The 17,289-nt window shown below is 40.0% G+C and overlaps 1 long non-coding RNA gene across 1 annotated transcript; it reads right to left on the bottom strand.

Moving 5' to 3' along the window:
* Nucleotides 1-12,888: 12,888 nt before the first annotated feature.
* LOC144227629 (uncharacterized) lies at nucleotides 12,889-16,847 on the bottom strand. Its single transcript, XR_013333976.1, has 3 exons — nucleotides 16,792-16,847; nucleotides 14,090-14,156; nucleotides 12,889-12,979 (listed from the first exon to the last, which is right to left on the bottom strand). It is a non-coding gene; the product is annotated as an uncharacterized LOC144227629 (long non-coding RNA).
* Between the last annotated feature and the right edge of the window lie 442 nt (nucleotides 16,848-17,289).

Genomic DNA, 17,289 nt, shown 5'->3' with positions numbered 1-17,289 from the left:
GATCATGGTTTTTATTCTTCCTCCCTCTTTTATGTACCTTAAAAAGGAACATTCTGTACATTCCAATAATTGAAAACTCCCATTGGTATTTTTTTATAGCTAATGAAACTATCTTATAACACTAAAGTCCCTTCTTCTGATGGAACATTTTTTGGGAATGACAGAGTAATTAACAACAAAAATATATGATTCCCTAGAACTTAGTGTTATTTTTAGTAAAAGGGAGTTTTACATAAGTTTATCAAATAGCTTTTTACCATACTTTCTTGCTTTTTAATGTATCATTACATGTCATTATTTGTTAATAGAATCTTGCATACAGGCGTATATGTGTTGAATGTGTAAATGAGTATGTACGTGTCATCTTTAATGTATTTGAATTTGGCTGATGTACCCATAAAAAAATCCTCCAGAATATTTGCATAATTAAGCATAATATTATGAAAACCATTTCAAAGAAAAAAATGGATTTTAACATCACATTACGTTTACTTGTTTTAACCTTGTGTATTCAGAATGCATCTGTGAAAACAATTGGAGGTAAAAAAGATTGGCTTTGCTTCATGAAGTGAAGTATTATTTTAATTAATCTTGTGTTATACCAAAAAGCATAATTATGTAATAAATATTAAGCATGATTGGTATAATTTTGAGGGGCAAGATTATCCTATCCTTTCCAACTTTCACATAAGAAAAGAATATCAGAAGGTAGTATTGATTGGGACTACAGTGTAATACAGCCGTGTGTGTGTGTGTGTGTGTGTGTGCGCGCGTGCATATGTTATAAACGTGTCTATTTCTGCAACTCATTAAAAGTCCTGGTAAATAGTCAGTGTTCAATACATAATCTTAGATTAATTCTTCTCACTCCTGAATTATATCATCATAGCATATGTGAAGGTTAATAAGCAAGGGGATATTTTGAAAAGACATTTTTAAATCCAATTATTAATATTTAAAAATGTAAATTTAGAAATGTATAAATTCTGAGAATTATATTATAGGTGTAAATTAATAATAATAATAACAATATAGTAATAGATTGATGTTAAGTGTTTGATGAATAGAAAGAAAAATCACAAATAAAATAGGAAATGATTTAATCTATGGGGAAATGCATGCATTCAAGTTCTTCCCCAGGCTGTAAGTTGGCACTGTAGTTACTGGTGACATCGTGTGGTTGATGTTGGTATGTACAGCAGTCGGAGTTTACTAAAAACAAATTACTCTTATTATCGATTTTGAATTCTACAGTATAGCATTGCTATGTTATACAGTAGGTAATTAGATATTATTTATCTTATAACTGAAGGTTTGTACCTTTTTACCACCTTCGTATCTTCCCCACCCTTCAGCCACTGGCAACCACTTCTCTACTCTTGTTCCTGTGATTTAACTTAATGTTCACACACACACACACACACACACAGACACACACACACACACAGCAAATAAGGGAGGTAACAGGTGTGTTAACTCAATGAGTGGAATCCCTTCAAAATGTATCACAATGCATATGTATATCAAAGCATCACCTGTTCACTATAAATGTCTTAAAATTTTATTTTTCCAGGGCACCTGGGTGGTTCAGTCAGTTTAGCATCCGACTTCAGTTCAGGAGCCTACTTAGGATTCTGTGTCTCCCTCCCTCTCTGCCCCTCCCCCACTCGTGTTCACTCTCTCTCTCTTTCTCTCTCTCTCCCTCAAAATAAATAAACATTTAAAAATTTTTAAAAAGATAAAAATGTTATTCATCAATATATACCTCAGTAAATCTGGAACAAATTACTGTTCAGAAAAAATAGAGTTTAAGTATTTATTGTCTAAATTACATTTGAAACAAAGTACTTCACCTATACCATGACTAATAATTTGTCTCTTAAATTATATACTTCTTTTAGAGCAATATAGTGTGCAACTGCTTGTGAGAATTGATGAGTTATATTGGGGTACCCAGGTGGCTCAGTCGGTTAAGCATCCGACTTCGGCTCAGGTCATGATCTCACAGTTCATGGGTTGGAGCCCTGCATTGGGCTCTGTGCTGACAGCTCAGAGCCTAGAGCATGCTTGGGATTTTGTGTCTTCCTCTCTCTCTGTCCCTTCCCTGCTCATTCTCTCTCTCTCTCTCTCTCTCTCTCACTCTATTTCTCTCTCTCAAAAATAAATAAACAGTAAAACAAAAAAGAATTGATGAGTTATAATACTACATGCAGAGTACACAGGGAAGTATTTTTTTACTATAACATTTGCTCCTGTACATTAAAAAAAAAACCTAACATTTTTAATTAGTAGAGTTGAACAGTCGTTGTTTTTCTCAAAAAAGTGTAGAATTCTCTATTCATCATCTCACCTCTTTATTCAAAAAATGTTACCAGTATTAAAAACACTTTAAAAACTAAATTTTATCCTGGTTTTTTTTCACTTAAATTGCCTATGACGTTTTAATCAAACATTACCATTTCTGGGGAGCACCTAACATCACCAAAAGTTTAGAGTGTTGCATCATAATTCCTTTTTCAATTCATAATAGAAAAAAAAGTGGTTTTCTTTTAAACATTGAACTTACAAGTTCCATAAATGAGAGTGCTAGTATCTACTGTAACTATCATCTCTACTATGCCCGGCTCCTGTCATTTGATGAAATAGGAGGTTGTAGATGTGAATGTAGCCATCTGCTCTCCTGGAGTAGAGGCGAGGCTGACATGCAGGGTGGAGTAAATGTCACTGAGAGCCATCCCCCCACCCAAGCAGAGCTAAGAGGGGATATTCCTTCAGTCAACGTTGAGGTCTTTCCCATGTCTGCACCTCTCCCTCCTACCTGCGGCTCTTACCTGGTCCCACCTTACATTGTATTGCACAATACAGAGCCCTCTGGGAACCTTCTGTCCCTACCTGGGGAAGGACTTCTAAATTCTCCCATATCTCCAACCGAGATATCAATTTGCAACTTTTACCAGGGCTGAGTGAAAGCAGGTTCCCCAGAGGAAATCTTATTGTGCCATGCGAAATGAAATGAAAACCTCTCTCTCTCTTTCTCTCTCTCTCTCTTTTAAAATTCGAGCCACTATATTCAACAGGAAGGGGGAGCACAGATAACATTTGTTTATGTAGCGATTGTCGCTGGTTTTAAAGAAAGATGGGCATCATGGGTACCGGCGTTAGAGAAAATATGATCGTCAGTGATGTCAAGACCAAAGACACAGGAAATACTATCTTCAGTTGACTACAAAAGCATCTCAAAGAAAGTGCAGGGGTGAAAAGTCTCTTTCCTGAGCTTGGATGACTGAGGAAATCTGGGATGGGCTTGGTGTTGCCACACAGGCTATTTTTGGAGAAAGCCAAGACCGGTAGTTGCTACTCATCGAGAGAGATGCCCCACAGTGATACCCGGTTATTGAACTGGTGGCATGGGCAATTGATGAGGTGATGTTATCACCCTTTAAGTTCAGGTCACGGGAGGGAAACAGGGTGATCTTGAGGGCAACGAGATACAAACCCTGCAGAACTACAGTAATATTGCCCGGAGCTAAATTAAAACAGGTAAGTAAACCCCTTGGAATATTTTTTTTCTTCTTCATCTGAAGGCAGTCTTCGGACGAATTAGCTAAAATCAGCTGAAATCTCCTTCTTCCTCAGCAGGATTCACTTCATTACTTCATACATTTCCTCATCCAGGTGTAGCAGGACAGTGTTAAGTTCAAACAGGTCCCAGTGCCTCTAAAATATCTTCCCACTTGTGTTCTCATGTATGTGGCACAAAGGGTGAGAATTTCTAGAATGTGAGGAAATTGCTTATTGAATAACGAAACATGAGCAAACAGCTGAATTTGAGTTGGGAATTTTTACCCTTCAGAATCTTTTGATTGTAGATTACTACAATCTCACCTTTTATTTATTTATTTATTTATTTTTGCATTAAATTATTTTGGTAATTCAGCCAGGAGGCCTGCTTTCCCAGACTATGAAATCTATAACTTGAGGTTATAGGTTCCACGTATATTTTGGTTACTGGAAAGATTGGAAAGTTTTCAAATGTGCTTTTTCCACATCTTAACTCTATCGGGCTTCCTTTTTGAACAGGACATGGGGTGCCATTTTGACCATTTAATTAACTGGTACATTTTGTAAAGAATTCAAGTGTGATCTGTAACCGTTTTGAAGGGGCGACACATCAGATACTGACGAGGGGCCAATCAGCCACTTGTGTCATTTGTACAAGTGGATGTTTCCCATTCAGTTTTGGGTCCACTCTAAAAGATGACTTCAGCGCTTGAATTTATTCCACGGGAGGCCAGGAAAGCACTGTGTTCTCTAAGCTTGATGGGACAACCTTCAACCAAAGGCTGGGTCTTTGTTGTGAGAAAAACGGGGCCTAATGATTGCCGCAAACAGGGTTGGGATTTTATTGGTGTCCTCTATGTGACTGTGACAGTGTTGACATTAAATCAAATTCAATTAGCATGGGCTTGCTAATGGCTTACACTGCTTCAGAAAGTGGCAAGGACAAAGCACTTGGCAAAACTTCTCCCGGTTACAGTCTGGTTTCCAACTTCTCTTGGTTGCTTTTCAATGCGATAACGAACTGCCAGCTTGTCTCCATAGATGAATGTTAGAGAGCTTCACTAATGAAACTCTTGACAATATCTGTGTGCCGCGAGAGGGAAAGGGGAGGGCGGGCAGGGGTCCCTCTGTCCTCAGGTGCTCTTGAAGCAATTTCGAAAACCACTGTGGAGCGCATCGAAGGACACAGCCACTGAGTCCCCAGGGGGTAACTTGGCTGGACAGGGTATCAAAGCTGCAAGGGGAAATAAGGTCTGTGGTCAGGATTGGGTTTCCGTAAAGCTAGAGGCACCCTCTCCGAGTGCGTGGGAGGCCGGGCCATTATCTGAGCAGCATTTTAAAGGAACAGAGGAGCCATTATGATACCCGCACCAGCCCAGCAAGACGAAGATGATGTCCATGCTAGATAGCCCCAGCTTTGATGGCCTGCCTCCCCATTGTTGCTTCCCTGATGGGCTGGCACTGTCCTTCTCATACCCACCCCTCCCCCAAAAGGGGACAAGGACAGCTTGCATTCACATACATGCCTCCCACTTGCTGTCAGCAAACAGTCCCTGCACGGAGTCACTTTCAGGAGGCCCTCTACAGACACAATATTGAGTCAATCAAGTACCATCCGAATTTAGAGAAAGAGTTTATGAAAAAAAAAGCCGCCATCCTGCCATTGTGTCTTTATGTCATCTTAATATTTCAAGATGGCTTCCTTGAATGTTTATCTTCAAATTATCTTCTCCTTGTGCCTCAGGGACATTTTCCCTTAATATCTTTTTCTCTGTTCATTAAAATATACTGTTAATAACAATTGCATAAGGAAGTAGCCTTAAAGAGCTCTAAGATAAAGCATGGTATCCAATGAGAACCCAATTTGTTTAGTCTTTAGGCTTGTATCATCATCCACATAATAGTGCAACCAGATTATTGCAAAGGAACAAAGTCTTCCAAAGTCGGAACTGTGTAAAAACGTCAGCCTTCCTGGATCTTCCGTAAGTGATAGGTAAATTGATCGGGTAAAACTGGAACTTGGAAAGACCGTGAAAAAGCCCAAAGTAACGATACAGTTGAGAATCCAAGCCCACGGTGAGGCGATTTTGACATGAGCAAGAAGGGAGAGATCTTTTCATTCTAGTGACTTCTGAGAGTATAAATGAGGAGAGAAAGATAAGGTGCCATGCTCCAAAAAGGAAGTATTTCGTTGGGAGAGCCAGTGCCAGTCATGCTGCTCAGTTCTAAGCTTGTCTGGGACTGCAGCCTGGCACTGGCTGGGAGTAATGGACTGTTTGTTCAGGAAGAATACGGAAGTAAAGAATTATAAGAAATTCAGATTAGTCTAAGTGTGTCCCGATTCCTTTCAAAAGTTGATCGAACCATGTGTGAAATGAGTCCGGACATCCCAAATACCCAGATTGGTACAGAAAGGGCAGAAAGTATGCCTCGCTCTTAATAATGGCAGCTGCAAAATTACCTTTGTTATGCTTCTAACTGTAAAGGGATCACCTGGTTTAGTCTTTAAAATTACCCCCCAAAATAGGTATTATTCCTCTTCCTTTACAAATGAGGAAGATGAGACTCTGCGTCAATGGCGGCTCTAGAATTTCTCAGTGGCAACCACGTCCACTTGGAAGAGGCAGCTCGGGGAGAAAAGGAGAGAGCTGCGTTTGCGTGGCTGTCACTCTTTTCTCCCTTAAATTGAGTGTTCATTCACGTGGCCTAGCACCGCTACTCCCTTAACCAGAAAAGGTGAGAAACTTTTTCAAAGTCTACCCGATAGTGGCAAAGCCAGGATGATTTGAATCTGCCTGACATCAAAGCCTGTGCTCTTATAGATCGCTTGCAAAATGTTCCATCAGTGGTGACTTTATTCACTCTTACGGGCTTCCAAAATCATTGTGCGTGCCTGGACATTCACCCAGGAATAGGCTCACTATTCCAAAAGGCTCAATTTTTAAAGGTCTGACTGGCACCAGAAAAAGTCTCCCAATTTCCTGTCTACAAGTTAGGGATTTGCCTCCTGAAATTTTGCACACAGTAAAAGTCAGAAGGGGAAGGGATAAAGAGCAGTCTCCTTACTGAATGATATAGGGAATATTACATTCCACAGAGGAGGAGGACAAATCGGACACAGAAATTTGTGAAGATCAAATAAGACGACGCATGTGAAAGCACTTTGTAAATGAAAAGTTGCTGTGAAATGTAAGCGTGTGTTATTAATGATATTATCACACAGGATTTCTCCGCCTCCATTCTTAATGAAATAATGGTCTTCCTCAAGGTCCCTAGGAGCCAGACCAAAGGAGCATGTTTCCAGAGAAACAAAATGTAGAGGTAATTGTGGATGTTCAATAAATATTAAACAGCCTTGCTATTTGTGGGAAGCTTCAAGTACATGATTAAGTTGCAGGTGATGGTAAAGGAAACCAGCATGATCTTTAATTATAAAATACTTGTTAGGTTTGATTCCAGCAAAATGCAATTACCCTTGAGACTTCCGGTTATATCTCACAAGAGGTTATGTTCTCGAGATGAAAGCTTTTGCGGATGAATGTTAGACTCCATTGTTTGGGACCATCTACCATGATCCTGGCTCTTGTGTGTAGCGGCTAATCACCGTTAACTTGGCGAGCCTAATTCCCAGTTGTATTCCAGCCATTCTGTGGCCCACCTTGAAGTATGAAAACATCACAGTCATGAGGATAAGGGCAACAGTGGCAGACCAGAGCATTAGCTAGGCTCCGGGAGAAAGGAACTTAAAGGGAATTCAAGATTTCATAGTGGACAAAAGAGAGCTCAGTAGGAGGGAGAAAATGGAATTGTCCTTGTACATGACTCGCCATGATTATAATGCAAACATATATCTCTTTTAAAAAGACTAGCAGGAAAACCTCTGGATTTCATTTTGGAAAACTGCCCCATCAGTTTGTATCGCTTCATTTTTAAACTGAAAATTTTAATCAGTTTCTGTTTTTGAAACTGCCCGTGGAAGCAACTGGGAGACTAAGAAAATGCTATTTTGAAAGCCTTTTATTTTTAGTTTCATACCAGTAGAGTTCCAAAACCTTTGATTAAGAACATTCTGATATAGGGGCGCCTGGGTGGCTTAGTCGGTTAAGCATCCGACTTTTGCTTAGGTCATGATCTCGCTGTTCGTGGGTTCGAGCCCCGCGTCGGGCTCTGTGCTGACTGCCAGCTCAGAGCCTGGAGCCTGCTTCAGTCTGTGACTCCCTCTCTCTCTGACCCTCCCCTGCTCATGCTGTCTCTCTCTCTCTCTCTCCTAGAAATAAATAAAACATTAAAAAATTTAAAAAAAAAAGAACATTCTGATATAATAATAATAGCTAACAGTTAACTAGTGCTTACAACATGCCATTACTGGCAAGTGCTTTATATATTGTAACTCGATACCCATAATGAACCCATAGGGAAACTGAGGCACACTAATGCTGATTAACTTGTCTCCAGTCGCACAGACTAGAATAGGAGGAATCAGTTTCTGTGTCCAAGGGGGCTGGTCGTAGAATCCATGCTCTTATCCACCACACCTTCCTACTTCCCAGGCACGTGCCGCAGGGGTTCCGGGGATATAGGTTATGAGAAAGGTTGTGTGTGTGCGTAGCTACATGATCTGTGTATCTTATGCATGGAAGCACTGAATTTTGCTATTTTTTTCTCTTTATGTTCTTGATTGATTCTATCAATCAAATTGATTCTCTCAATTGGATTTAGTTTCTTCACTCTGCCCAAATGGTTCTATAGAGGAGTCCTATCTCCCTTTGGAGAATGGTCTTGGTGTTTTACCCTTTGCTTTCTAAGTTACCACTGCCCTAGATTAGAGTCAGGAGCTTAAATACAGGGTGACCTTAGGTCTACTTTTAGGAGTCAACCTGCTTTCATTCTCCTCATCCTACATTTGCTCTGGAAAGCAATCGCAGGCATCATTGGACATGAATCTTCATGTGGAACATGCTAGTTAATAGGCAAAGTAATGTATTTACATTAGAGAGAAACTGAGTGCTATAGACCATGAGGTGAGTGGTAGATCACCTTCAAAATCAAGAGCAAACATGGGGCACCTGGGTGGCTGAGTAGGTGATGAACCATCCAACTCTTGGGATAGCCTCAGGTCATGATCTCATAGCTGGCGGGATGGAGCCCCCCATTGGGCTCTGTGCCAACAGCACGGAGCCTGCTTGGAATTCTCTTTCCCCCTCTCTCTCTGCACCTCCCACATTCTCTCTCTCTCTTTCTCTCTCTCTCAAGATAAATAAATGAATAATTAGAAAATCAAGAGCAAACACTTCCTCAGAGGCAGTTAGTAAAGGGTGACACCCCCAAAGTGAAATCGAACTGAACAGGCTCAGAAACCAGACAAACCCGAGTTTCAGTCACAGCTCTCCTACTTCCCAGTTATTTAGTTTCTCTGATCCTCAGTTTCCAACCCTGTAAAATGAGGGCAGTAACACTGAACTAAAATTGGAACTAAGTGCTCTGTCTTCTGGGCATTTTCATTCCTCTTGCTGCTTTTTTTCGGTTTTGAAAGTCTTGGGCCAGTAGGGGTCAGCCAAGAGCAATCTTACTTCTACATTTTAAGCCTTGTTTCAAATGACCACCAAGATCGTAGGATAAAAATAGGGGTTCTAGGAAGGTCAGGGAAAATATAGGTTATATTAGGCCTTCGATTAAGATGCAAACTGAACATATTCTTTGTGGATGGTCCTTTTTATCTTTAATTTGGTTTAGTGCAGTGTGTCCAGGTCCAGGGCATAAAGGACTTGGGTAGTCAGTTATGACAATCAGGGGACACAGTTGTCTTGCAAATGGGTTCTTAAAATTTATGCCATAAAAACACAGTGAAAAAGATTTTATTTTGAATATTAGAAGTTTACTTGAAGTTGTAGATTCTTTTTGTTTAATGTCTACTTATTTTTGAGAAAGAGAGAGAAAGAGTGTGACTGGGAGAAGGGCAGAGAGAGGGAGACACAGGATCTCAGGCAAGAGCCAGGCTCTGAGCTGTTCAGCCCAGAGCCCAATGCGGGGTTTGAACTCACTAACTGTGAGATCATTACCTGAGGTAAAGTCAGATTCCCAACTGACTGAGCCACCCAGGTGCCCCTGATCTTGATTTTAGATAGATAGATAGATAGATAGATAGATAAATAGATAGACAGATAGATAAAAGAGAGAGAGATCGAGAGAGAGAGAGAGAGAGAGAAAGAGCAGATGAGTACCTCTTCCCAGCAAGCCAGTTTATATACTGTATTCATTTCATATATAAATATATGTGTTATATAAATGAATCTTTTATCTGATCATTAAGTTCTTATCTTTTTGTGATTTCCAGATGCTTATTCCATTATTCCCTGATCTGAAATAATAACTTACACCTAGCACATAATATTTTAGTTCTTCAAGGCATTTCCAATTTTGACTTTCAGCAAGTCAAGCATATGGACATGGAACTTAAAACTAGTAGATATTAAATGTTGGATAATAGCAAAACTACTATTTATTTATATATTAACAGTAAGTTACATATTGCAGAGTGTACTTTCACCTTTTTTTCTTTTTCAGTTTCTTTTGTTTGTTTGTTTGAAGTTCTGGCAGCATCTTTTAAGCATTATTAGAGGGCTGAATTCCCCAAAGCTTTCGTCCCTGAGTCACATCAAGGCTAACTGGACTCTGAGGGGTGGGCCATTCTTTTTCTTATTAAAAGCTATGGTGTTGTCATGCCCAAGAACTGTATAGACACATAAGATTAAAATGGTGATGGTAAATAAATGGGGGATGGAAAGAAGTCTTATTTGCCTATGCATTAAATTGCGATCCTGATCTTGAGAAGCACTTTTCCTATCATGTCACATCACCACAATGGGAGTGTCTTATAAAGCATCAGCTGTAAGCATTCGAAAATACTCGATTTTGATTTCAATTTGTGTCAGTCAGCCTTGGCTGCCTTCTGCCAGGGGACAGTTTGTGTTCCCTCTGGATAGACGTATTTGTCCAGAGAACACTGGAAGGCATTTCAGACTAGCTTTAAAAGGCCTTTATTTAAGAGGAGGTAAAATTTGGAAATGACATGCATGTAGTAAACCTCAACAAGAGATGAGGAAATCATCACACAGTTTAACATAAACTTCCCTGTGACAGTCTCCAAAATATGCATGAAATATACTTGAATGTTCTATGTTCGATGTTAATTTGCTAAGCCAGTGTTGCATCTTGCCAAGATTTGCATGAATATTCAAAAAAGTGAAATTATTCTGGTGATTTTGCCCCCTTCCCCCCCTCCAATTTTATTGAGATATACATGACATGTAACACTGGGCAAGTTTAGGGTGTAAAATGTGATTATTTCATACACGTGTCTATTGGAAAAAGATTAGCACAGTAAGGTTAATTAACACATCCTTTATCTCAGGTAATCACCATTACCATTATTGTTTTTGTTATAAGTTGCCATTTTGCTGTTTTTGTTATAAAGAGAACATTTAAGATCTTTCTTAGAAACTCTCAAATGTACAACACAATATTGTTAACTGTAGCCCCCATGGTGTCCGTTAGCTCCCCAAACTTATGCATCTTATAACTGGAAGTTTGGGCCATTTGACCAACATCTCCCAATTCCCCACTCTTCTTGCCCCTGGCAACCACTATTCTATTCTCTGCTTCTATGAGTCCAGCTTTTTTAGATTCAGCTTATAAGTGAGACCACACAGTATTTGTCTTTCTCTGACTTATTTCACCGACTTGCCCCTTGACTGGAATTCAGAATCATCTTTCTGAGAATTACTGGCTGCAAGACAGGGTGAGCCACTGAAGCCTCTTTGGTGTACTAATTAATGGTGGCTATGGAATGATTCGAGAGAAAATGTCACTTCTCTTATCTGTTACTGCAGCTTCTCAAAAAGAATTCTGTAATGATTTTTAGGGAATATACTGTTTTTTCAGGGAAGGAAATTAAAGCCACTAAAATTTATTCATGAGGGATGGTAGATGAAATAAATAGTTGTAGCTTCCTCCGGAGACTCAAGAAAGTTGCTGATCCCAAGTAATTCACAGAAACCAGCCCAGTTAAGTGGCAAGAACACTCTGCATACCAATGATATCACCTTACCTTGGGGAGGTCACTGAAATAAACCATGCCTCAGTTACTCTAACTATATAATGGGAATTTCTATAACAGCAAAAGTGGTAGTGAGGAATTTTTCTCTAGTAAGTCCAAAATTAAGCAATGGAAAGCTATGAGCCCTTTTAGAATCAAATACTCCATTGACTCTCCAGATGAGAATGAAGTTTTGGTCGATCAGACTGTGGAGAAGAGCCAGAAGTTCAGGTGGGAAAACAGCCTGACTCCTTCACTCTGCCTTAAAGGCTCAAGTCCCTGCCATTGATATCAGAGAACCCAAGAAATCCTACATAGCTCTATTGGGTCCCAAAGTGGAAGGATATATTTACCAGTTTCTTTCTTCCCTCATAAAAATTCACCAGCATTTTAAGAACCTCAGCCCATACCTTGTTAAAGATCCAGAGTCCTAGAAAACAGGCTTATGCAATATCAGGCACCAAAAAAATGTTACCATTCTATGGAAAACTGATCATGGTCAAAGATGAGAGCATGAAATAGGATCCAGAAGTTCTCCTTTTTCTTGAACTGTAAACAAATGTTTTCTATGTGTTCCACTCCTTCATCAGCTGATGAATAAAAATCAGACTAATAAATGAAGAGACTATTTACTAAGGAGACCGGATTAGTTTGTTGGCTTCTTCTTATCTCTTACCCCAGGAACTTAAGATGAAAGGAAGGCTTCTATTAGCAAGCAAGGTTTTCCAGCAGTGAATTGATTGAGTGAATTTCACCAAAATGATAGGAAATACCTCCATTTACTTGAGACGGACAAGTGTGTAGACCTCAAGCCAGAATGCAGAGGCACGAGAGGCATTAATGATAAAATGTGAGCCAACATCCACATCTTCAAATATCCACTCTTCCAACAGATGTACCTGCATCAATCTAGTCAAGGCCCCAATCTGTGTAAACTGCAATGAAATTTTCTCTTAATGAAGTGATTCTCCCAAGAACCAACATTGGGTATTGAATTCATGACCACCAGTACGCATTAGAGCATGTGGCATCCCTTTGATGGATTACTTAATTATATTTTTTATGCCACTATTTCTCTAGGGCTTTAGAAACTCAGATGCTTGCTATAGTCGTTATTTTACATTTAAAAATAGCATTATGATTTTAGTTCTTACTTAAAGTCTGTACTCATGAAGTAAAATAAAGAATTCTCACCCACATCAATCAGTTCAAAGAAAAATCAGATTCCTTGGATTTATGGTGACAACATAAATATTCTATCATCTATCCAGTGTCTTTGTATGTCTCTTCTTGAAATTCCCAGCATGGATGAAATATTGCTTTCTGTCAGAAGAAATAACACCCACATAGCATTATATTTTGAGTGAAATGAAAAAAGTCCATGACTGGTTTACTGAGTTTATTAGGCCATGATATTTATAAGACCAAGGATTAGGGTTGAAATTATGAGCTTTTTACTTATTCTGTGGTAATTTACTTCCTACTTGTCTCTGGAATCAATTTCCAGTTGACTTTTACTATGTGTACAAAAAAAGAAGTTGTCACCAATATTAGAAAAATGGCTCAGAGCCCATAACCTAGCATGGCAGGTGAGGAATGCCAGTGTCACTTAAAAAAGTGAGCAAATTATTAAATTAAAAAGAACCTAGCAAGAGTTAGAAATTGGAAGAGTGTTGGCAAAATACCTGCAACAATATTATTTTGTTTGACCCCTACAGTATTTAAAAATACCTGAATCATTTACCAATGTTTAAAAATTGGAAGGGGCCCCTGGGTGGCTGTTGGTTAAGTGTCCGACTCTTGATATTGACTGGGGTCATGATCTCGCAGTTGTGAAATTGAGCCCCATTTCGGGCTCCATGCTGAGCCAGGAGCCTGCTTGAGATTTTCTCTCTCTCTCTTCCTCTGCCCCTCCCCCACTTGTGTGTGGGTACACACACATGTGCTCTCTCTCTTTTTCTCAAAATAAACAAATAAACATTTTTTTTTAAATTGCAAGGTGTAGGGGCGCCTGGGTGGCTTAGTCGGTTAAGCGTCCGACTTTCGCTTAGGTCATGATCTCGCGGTTTGTGGGTTCAAGCCCCGCGTCGGGCTCTGTGCTGACTGCCAGCTCAGAGCCTGGAGCCTGTTTCAGAGTCTGTGTCTCCCTCTCTCTCTGACCCTCCCCTGCTCACGCTGTCTCTCTCTCTCCTAGAAATAAATAAAAATAAAAAAATAAAATAAAATAAAATTGCAAGGTGTCACACAAAATTTGGGGTGCCCCTTATGTCTAGATTGGTTCTTAGCAATGGTCAGCTGGATCTGAGCAATAGCTACTCCTTTGGACAGACTATATGCTTCCTACTTCACCACAGTCTCCGCCGTGCCTGTTGTCTTGTGCTCAACTCCCGTTAGCCACATGTGTTACCTGCCCAAACCTGAGAAGGTACTTACTTGAACTTGCAACCTCCTAAAGTTCTACACATGAGATACACAGTTGTAGGATCTCAGCAGTTGATCCCTGGAGGTAAAAATAGATCCAGTCTTAAGTAGATGTCAAAGTTCACTTCCAAAGGTTAATAAAGTGAAAGTTGCGACGTCTTCAAGAGAAGACTCGAAAACTTGTACCGCTGGCTCAGATCTCTGCTTGGGATTGTGTGTCCTAAGGCTTCTGTTGATGTGTAAGGCAGCTGTGTGGTGTGTGGACTACGCCTTGGTGTGGGAAAATGGCAGAGTAGGGAATGCACACCTAGCTTCCCCTACCCATCCTCTTCCCCCAAAGTCTGCAAGGCTTGCCCCTTCTAGAACTGACACAAGCCTACTTTCTAATTCTAGGGCTCACGTAAGTGTTTCTCTTTCGAAATTCACTATTGCTTAAGTATATGGTTTATAAAGCAGTCTATGGACCAAAGAAGAACTGGCTTAGACACAGGCAGGCAATTCCCAGAGCTTCACATACCCCCAGCATCTTCCCTGAACATCTAGACAGTCCTTGTGGATCCACTGATCCACTCTGTGTACAGAGTCCTGGTAATTCTGCAAAACAGATGCCCCTTTTTCTCCCTTTTCAAGATTGTTTCTATTTGCGAGTATTTATTATCTGTGTTATTTGGTTTACTAATTCTACACGTAACAATTTATTTGCCAAAAAGAATTGCCTTCTTTAGTCAAATAGACTTCCAAAAGTTGTCCCCAGGCCGATGATCTGCCAGTCACAGAAGACAAACCGTTCAGACTATAAACCAGCTTCATCCTTCCTGGATGTGAGGGCATTGGCTTACAGTTGAGATATAGCATCTAAGGAGTGAATACCACTTAGCTCTAAACCTCGGAAATGTTTCAGACCCTGATGGCTGAATCCAAATATGTTCCGTGTTAGTTCTGATGGGTAGTCTACAAGTTAAAGATGACTTTTCCCTCCACAAGACAGAATTCATTGCCCAGCCCAGCCAGAAAATAAATTCACTAGGAAACATGCTCAGAATTCTGTTGGCTTTGCTCAAGCTTATGCAAATGTTATCTTTGTGTAGAGCTGGTACAAACTGAAACTTTTCCATGAGGACTTCCATGATGGTAAGAAAACATTTCAGAGGATTAGAGCCTGTGCTGCCCCTCTGTATGCTAGTCCTGATGATAAACATTCTCTCCAGACTTGAGACTCTAGCTGTACAGACTGAAAATTAAAGGCCAGTGATATCGTTAAATGGGCTATTCCTGGTAGGCTCTATGTGGCAGATCAGACAGAATTTTATTCCTATCCCTATGCAGTCTTACCAATGAGTTTTGTCTTTTTTTTTTTTTTTTTAATACAGCTCTGTCATTTCAGCAGCACTGTAGACAGTATAATGGAGTGGCAGAGAGATTCTTTGGAGCCAGTCTGTCTGGAGTTGTACTGGTGAGATGACCGTAGGCAAAACATTTGTCTTCTCTATGCCTCAGTTGCCTGGTACAAAATGAGTATTACGATCCTACAACCACCTATGGGTTGTTGTGAGGATTCAATGAGATAATATATGAAACAAGACAAACTGTTAACTATCAGCATGAAGCAAGTCCTGATTTAAATGTTGACGTCTTATTTCTCCGGGAAGTGTAGTGTGCTTAGGTTTTCAGAGCAGTCTGGAACTTTCACAAGGCCATTCATTGCATTGGAAAGGTTATCCGTTTATTCAAGAGTCTACAGTTCTTCATGTCAGCTTAGTATCACAGAAGACAGAAACCATTAAGAGCACATTTAGCTGGACATTAGTTTACTCTATTTAAACTCCTTGTACCTTGGTAATAATGACATAGGCTCTGCCAACAATTACACCTCTTTCTTTGGCCACTATGTTGCAAACCCTTAGACTAATGGAGCTCTAAAGCAAAAGAGAAGCAGAAGTGGAATTAATCTGGAGCCAACCTTCAAAGGGAGATCGCCAGTTAAATGCTGGAAGGCTTCTGGCACTTGGACTGGCTGTCAATGGGTATGAAGTCATGTTGTCACGTACGAAACAACCGTACTGCTGTGGGATGATATCCCCATGACTCTGGTGGACAAGGTCTCCATTCTCCCTTTCAACTCAGCATTAATGCAGTGGTTCAGCCAGAGACCTTCAGGGTAATGGCAGAGTTACCCAACCTGTAGGCGCACAAAGTGCTGCCTGAGGCTTAAAAAAATGTGATCTTGTACAGATAGATGTGGCCATTTTTCAAATGTAGATGCTTTACTGAGGGCATTGGTCGCACTTTATAACTGTGACTCTCCCCCATCAACAGATTCTTACAAGTTAGGATACATCTCAAATCTGCCCACCCTAAGTCTTTTTATTCCAAATTTTAGAAACCACTCTCCGTAGCCTAATTTCCAAATATATCAGGGACCCAAAGAGTAATGCATGAAAATACAAAAGTCAGTGGAGTTCTCGAAAAGTTAAGTAACCATATTCTATAAGGAGCTTTTGTAAAGAATATAAGCAAGTATCTGCTATCAGAGTTTTCTGAGGTTTGTCAAACGGAAGATCTGTCTTTTTTAAGCAATCCTGTAAGTCCTCTTCTTGTCTCTCTGAATTTTAAATGTTAGAGGGAATGCAGAGGAAAGCCATAGTCTACCTTCCATTTGTCCTCACCGGTAGGTTATGAAGAAGAATAACTTCTTTGGTACTACAGTAGCCCACCTGATCTGTGGTTCAGTTTCCCCACCTGCAGGGACCCATGGTCAGCAGCCATCTGGAAGCAGACCATCCTCCTTCTGACGTGTTGTAACTGTGATCTAGTGTTACGTCACAATGCCTACACCATTCACTGCACTTCATGTCATCATGCAGGCATTTTATCATCCCACATCACCACAGAGCGTGAATACTGGACAATAAGATATTTTGAGAGCGGCCTTATTTACATAACTTTTATTACATCATGTTATTATAATCGTATTTTAAATATTGTTGTTCATCTCTTACTGTGCCTAATTTATAGATTAAACTTTATTATAGGTATGTACGTATTTGTAAAAGACATAGTATATATAAGGTTCAGACTCTCTGCAGTTTTCGCTGGGGGTCTTGGGCCATACCCCCCATGGATGGGTGGACTACTGTGTACTGTCAGTGAGTCCCTTCTTCTCCATAAGAAGCTATTCACATTTAGCTTTCAACTAATACTTTGAGACTTGT

This window comes from Crocuta crocuta, unplaced genomic scaffold (assembly GCF_008692635.1).
Source record: "Crocuta crocuta isolate KB4526 unplaced genomic scaffold, BGI_CrCroc_1.0 scaffold41, whole genome shotgun sequence".
NCBI classification, from domain to species: Eukaryota; Metazoa; Chordata; class Mammalia; order Carnivora; family Hyaenidae; genus Crocuta; species Crocuta crocuta.
This window is presented reverse-complemented; position numbering and strand designations above follow the sequence as displayed.